This window comes from Anomaloglossus baeobatrachus, unplaced genomic scaffold (assembly GCF_048569485.1).
Source record: "Anomaloglossus baeobatrachus isolate aAnoBae1 unplaced genomic scaffold, aAnoBae1.hap1 Scaffold_3995, whole genome shotgun sequence".
Lineage (NCBI taxonomy): Eukaryota > Metazoa > Chordata > Amphibia > Anura > Aromobatidae > Anomaloglossus > Anomaloglossus baeobatrachus.
The window spans coordinates 43,173-49,172 of NW_027443332.1; the positions used below are offsets into that span (position 1 = coordinate 43,173).

Sequence of the window (6,000 nt, forward strand, 5' to 3'; positions counted from 1 at the left end):
GTAGAAAGCCCTTTCATCATCCCCAAACCCTAATCTTTTCCCTTTCCTTCCCAGCCCCCAAACCCTGCCCTCTGTACCTTTCTCACCACCCGCTTCCCTTCTCCTGTCATCCCCCTACCACCCGGGAAAAAAAGAGATTGCCCCCTCCTTCCACTAGCCCACCCTCCCACCCAAAGAACAACTTCTTCTGCGCAGCTTGTTTTCTAGGCAGCAGCGCTATTGTGATGTCATCGGGGGGCATTGTGACAAGCCGCCAGTGTTCCGTCTCTTCATGTTGTGCACAGTTCAAACGGAAAATACATCAACAGGCAGACTACAGAAAAGCTTACTATCAAAGGTTAGAGGGGGGCTTTCTCAGAGGGCTTTTTACAGTTTTTCTATTCCCAATTAGCCGTTTAAGTGTACTTATTGAAAGTAGTAATTCTTTCATAGGCCGCCCTTTCTTAGTATTTGACGTTCCTTATATTGCGGTATGAGGCTTCGCAGTAGGTTGCAAACATTCATCACCCATGACTTTCCCCAATTGAGCTCAGAAGCTCAATGTCTATCATGACCTCTCTTTTAGAATGTCCAAGAGCAAGCAAACTATTCCTCCAGGAGAGGGCGCCAACAGACTACTAAAGAGATCATCATTACTCAAAGAAAACCCCAAAAACCAATGCATGATAGGAATAAACAGGTAACTTTCTTTGGAGTGGAAGCGGAGAGATCGCACCAGATGCCAATTCTAGATGTTATCACACCTGTGGTCACTGCAGCAGCAGGTGAATCCACTTTGTCCAAAAGGGATCTATTCCATTCAATTGCAAATGATCTAGATAAGACAGAGAACTGCAGCACGGGGACATAGCCGAGTTGGTCAGGTTGAGTGGTGATGAGTTTGCTATTTGGATGAATAAAGAAAGTCAAAAGTGTGAAAGATAAAAAACAAAAGGAGGAAGTGTGAAAAGTGAATGGGCCAAATTGAGGTGCATATGAAGACGTATGCTTTCTTCCAATTCATTAAATCGGGCTAATATGAATCAGGTGAATTGAGTTCTGCTTTTGGAAACTGGGTTAAGAAGGGGTGCACCGTTCCTGGAGGTACTGCAATACCAGGTCAATGCGTGGAGTGGACAGAGCAAGCTCTTTTTCCATCTCCCTGTTCTAAAAATCCATTTAATATATGGTCCCCAGATAGGGGACGTATCAGATATTAAACTGATAAGAACAGATACTACACTTGATCTTAGCCAAAAGGCCGAGAAGCGATAACCAGAATTGGTTTGGGCCTCGAGTGGCACCCTGGCCTATGCCGGACACATCTTAGGGAGAGAGAGCGAGAGGGAGACAAACCCACGCCTACACAAGACATTTTGTCACCCAAGCCAACCCTTGAAAAGGCTGCTTTGCAGAGCCAAAACAAGAAGAATGGTGCGTTTTGCAGCCGCCGCCCACTGCAATGAATCTGAATAACTCCTCCTTTAGGGCGCAAGCAACTCCCCTCCCCCTTGCAGTCTTTCCAATTCACGATACAAAAAGACGGACAGGACAGGTTGCCTGACTTTCCGTCACTGCCACCCTTTGCCATCCTTACCCGTAGAAAGCCCTTTCATCATCCCAAACCCTAATCTTTTCCCTTTCCTTCCCAGCCCCCAAACCCTGCCCTCTGTACCTTTCTCACCACCCGCTTCCCTTCTCCTGTCATCCCCCTACCACCCGGGAAAAAAAGAGATTGCCCCCTCCTTCCACTAGCCCACCCTCCCACCCAAAGAACAACTTCTTCTGCGCAGCTTGTTTTCTAGGCAGCAGCGCTATTGTGATGTCATCGGGGGGCATTGTGACAAGCCGCCAGTGTTCCGTCTCTTCATGTTGTGCACAGTTCAAACGGAAAATACATCAACAGGCAGACTACAGAAAAGCTTACTATCAAAGGTTAGAGGGGGGCTTTCTCAGAGGGCTTTTTACAGTTTTTCTATTCCCAATTAGCCGTTTAAGTGTACTTATTGAAAGTAGTAATTCTTTCATAGGCCGCCCTTTCTTAGTATTTGACGTTCCTTATATTGCGGTATGAGGCTTCGCAGTAGGTTGCAAACATTCATCACCCATGACTTTCCCCAATTGAGCTCAGAAGCTCAATGTCTATCATGACCTCTCTTTTAGAATGTCCAAGAGCAAGCAAACTATTCCTCCAGGAGAGGGCGCCAACAGACTACTAAAGAGATCATCATTACTCAAAGAAAACCCCAAAAACCAATGCATGATAGGAATAAACAGGTAACTTTCTTTGGAGTGGAAGCGGAGAGATCGCACCAGATGCCAATTCTAGATGTTATCACACCTGTGGTCACTGCAGCAGCAGGTGAATCCACTTTGTCCAAAAGGGATCTATTCCATTCAATTGCAAATGATCTAGATAAGACAGAGAACTGCAGCACGGGGACATAGCCGAGTTGGTCAGGTTGAGTGGTGATGAGTTTGCTATTTGGATGAATAAAGAAAGTCAAAAGTGTGAAAGATAAAAAACAAAAGGAGGAAGTGTGAAAAGTGAATGGGCCAAATTGAGGTGCATATGAAGACGTATGCTTTCTTCCAATTCATTAAATCGGGCTAATATGAATCAGGTGAATTGAGTTCTGCTTTTGGAAACTGGGTTAAGAAGGGGTGCACCGTTCCTGGAGGTACTGCAATACCAGGTCAATGCGTGGAGTGGACAGAGCAAGCTCTTTTTCCATCTCCCTGTTCTAAAAATCCATTTAATATATGGTCCCCAGATAGGGGACGTATCAGATATTAAACTGATAAGAACAGATACTACACTTGATCTTAGCCAAAAGGCCGAGAAGCGATAACCAGAATTGGTTTGGGCCTCGAGTGGCACCCTGGCCTATGCCGGACACATCTTAGGGAGAGAGAGCGAGAGGGAGACAAACCCACGCCTAACACAAGACATTTTGTCACCCAAGCCAACCCTTGAAAAGGCTGCTTTGCAGAGCCAAAACAAGAAGAATGGTGCGTTTTGCAGCCGCCGCCCACTGCAATGAATCTGAATAACTCCTCCTTTAGGGGCGCAAGCAACTCCCCTCCCCCTTGCAGTCTTTCCAATTCACGATACAAAAAGACGGACAGGACAGGTTGCCTGACTTTCCGTCACTGCCACCCTTTGCCATCCTTACCCGTAGAAAGCCCTTTCATCATCCCCAAACCCTAATCTTTTCCCTTTCCTTCCCAGCCCCCAAACCCTGCCCCTCTGTACCTTTCTCACCACCCGCTTCCCTTCTCCTGTCATCCCCCTACCACCCGGGAAAAAAAGAGATTGCCCCCCTCCTTCCACTAGCCCACCCTCCCACCCAAAGAACAACTTCTTCTGCGCAGCTTGTTTTCTAGGCAGCAGCGCTATTGTGATGTCATCGGGGGGCATTGTGACAAGCCGCCAGTGTTCCGTCTCTTCATGTTGTGCACAGTTCAAACGGAAAATACATCAACAGGCAGACTACAGAAAAGCTTACTATCAAAGGTTAGAGGGGGGCTTTCTCAGAGGGCTTTTTACAGTTTTTCTATTCCCAATTAGCCGTTTAAGTGTACTTATTGAAAGTAGTAATTCTTTCATAGGCCGCCCTTTCTTAGTATTTGACGTTCCTTATATTGCGGTATGAGGCTTCGCAGTAGGTTGCAAACATTCATCACCCATGACTTTCCCCAATTGAGCTCAGAAGCTCAATGTCTATCATGACCTCTCTTTTAGAATGTCCAAGAGCAAGCAAACTATTTCCTCCAGGAGAGGGCGCCAACAGACTACTAAAGAGATCATCATTACTCAAAGAAAACCCCAAAAACCAATGCATGATAGGAATAAACAGGTAACTTTCTTTGGAGTGGAAGCGGAGAGATCGCACCAGATGCCAATTCTAGATGTTATCACACCTGTGGTCACTGCAGCAGCAGGTGAATCCACTTTGTCCAAAAGGGATCTATTCCATTCAATTGCAAATGATCTAGATAAGACAGAGAACTGCAGCACGGGGACATAGCGAGTTGGTCAGGTTGAGTGGTGATGAGTTTGCTATTTGGATGAATAAAGAAAGTCAAAAGTGTGAAAGATAAAAAACAAAAGGAGGAAGTGTGAAAAGTGAATGGGCCAAATTGAGGTGCATATGAAGACGTATGCTTTCTTCCAATTCATTAAATCGGGCTAATATGAATCAGGTGAATTGAGTTCTGCTTTTGGAAACTGGGTTAAGAAGGGGTGCACCGTTCCTGGAGGTACTGCAATACCAGGTCAATGCGTGGAGTGGACAGAGCAAGCTCTTTTTCCATCTCCCTGTTCTAAAAATCCATTTAATATATGGTCCCCAGATAGGGGACGTATCAGATATTAAACTGATAAGAACAGATACTACACTTGATCTTAGCCAAAAGGCCGAGAAGCGATAACCAGAATTGGTTTGGGCCTCGAGTGGCACCCTGGCCTATGCCGGACACATCTTAGGGAGAGAGAGCGAGAGGGAGACAAACCCACGCCTACACAAGACATTTTGTCACCCAAGCCAACCCTTGAAAAGGCTGCTTTGCAGAGCCAAAACAAGAAGAATGGTGCGTTTTGCAGCCGCCGCCCACTGCAATGAATCTGAATAACTCCTCCTTTAGGGCGCAAGCAACTCCCCTCCCCCTTGCAGTCTTTCCAATTCACGATACAAAAAGACGGACAGGACAGGTTGCCTGACTTTCCGTCACTGCCACCCTTTGCCATCCTTACCCGTAGAAAGCCCTTTCATCATCCCCAAACCCTAATCTTTTCCCTTTCCTTCCCAGCCCCCAAACCCTGCCCTCTGTACCTTTCTCACCACCCGCTTCCCTTCTCCTGTCATCCCCCTACCACCCGGGAAAAAAAGAGATTGCCCCCTCCTTCCACTAGCCCACCCTCCCACCCAAAGAACAACTTCTTCTGCGCAGCTTGTTTTCTAGGCAGCAGCGCTATTGTGATGTCATCGGGGGGCATTGTGACAAGCCGCCAGTGTTCCGTCTCTTCATGTTGTGCACAGTTCAAACGGAAAATACATCAACAGGCAGACTACAGAAAAGCTTACTATCAAAGGTTAGAGGGGGGCTTTCTCAGAGGGCTTTTTACAGTTTTTCTATTCCCAATTAGCCGTTTAAGTGTACTTATTGAAAGTAGTAATTCTTTCATAGGCCGCCCTTTCTTAGTATTTGACGTTCCTTATATTGCGGTATGAGGCTTCGCAGTAGGTTGCAAACATTCATCACCCATGACTTTCCCCAATTGAGCTCAGAAGCTCAATGTCTATCATGACCTCTCTTTTAGAATGTCCAAGAGCAAGCAAACTATTCCTCCAGGAGAGGGCGCCAACAGACTACTAAAGAGATCATCATTACTCAAAGAAAACCCCAAAAACCAATGCATGATAGGAATAAACAGGTAACTTTCTTTGGAGTGGAAGCGGAGAGATCGCACCAGATGCCAATTCTAGATGTTATCACACCTGTGGTCACTGCAGCAGCAGGTGAATCCACTTTGTCCAAAAGGGATCTATTCCATTCAATTGCAAATGATCTAGATAAGACAGAGAACTGCAGCACGGGGACATAGCCGAGTTGGTCAGGTTGAGTGGTGATGAGTTTGCTATTTGGATGAATAAAGAAAGTCAAAAGTGTGAAAGATAAAAAACAAAAGGAGGAAGTGTGAAAAGTGAATGGGCCAAATTGAGGTGCATATGAAGACGTATGCTTTCTTCCAATTCATTAAATCGGGCTAATATGAATCAGGTGAATTGAGTTCTGCTTTTGGAAACTGGGTTAAGAAGGGGTGCACCGTTCCTGGAGGTACTGCAATACCAGGTCAATGCGTGGAGTGGACAGAGCAAGCTCTTTTTCCATCTCCCTGTTCTAAAAATCCATTTAATATATGGTCCCCAGATAGGGGACGTATCAGATATTAAACTGATAAGAACAGATACTACACTTGATCTTAGCCAAAAGGCCGAGAAGCGATAACCAGAATTG

General features: G+C 45.9%; 4 non-coding genes across 4 annotated transcripts; all 4 read right to left on the minus strand.

Annotated features, from left to right (window-relative positions):
• Positions 1-1,061: 1,061 nt before the first annotated feature.
• Positions 1,062-1,252, minus strand: LOC142276613 (U2 spliceosomal RNA). Its single transcript, XR_012740039.1, has one exon. It is a non-coding gene; the product is annotated as a U2 spliceosomal RNA (small nuclear RNA).
• Positions 1,253-2,638: 1,386 nt separating this feature from the next.
• On the minus strand, positions 2,639-2,829 carry LOC142276614 (U2 spliceosomal RNA). Its single transcript, XR_012740040.1, has one exon. It is a non-coding gene; the product is annotated as a U2 spliceosomal RNA (small nuclear RNA).
• Positions 2,830-4,220: 1,391 nt separating this feature from the next.
• Positions 4,221-4,411, minus strand: LOC142276616 (U2 spliceosomal RNA). Its single transcript, XR_012740041.1, has one exon. It is a non-coding gene; the product is annotated as a U2 spliceosomal RNA (small nuclear RNA).
• A 1,387-nt stretch (positions 4,412-5,798) lies between these two features.
• Positions 5,799-5,989, minus strand: LOC142276617 (U2 spliceosomal RNA). Its single transcript, XR_012740042.1, has one exon. It is a non-coding gene; the product is annotated as a U2 spliceosomal RNA (small nuclear RNA).
• Between the last annotated feature and the right edge of the window lie 11 nt (positions 5,990-6,000).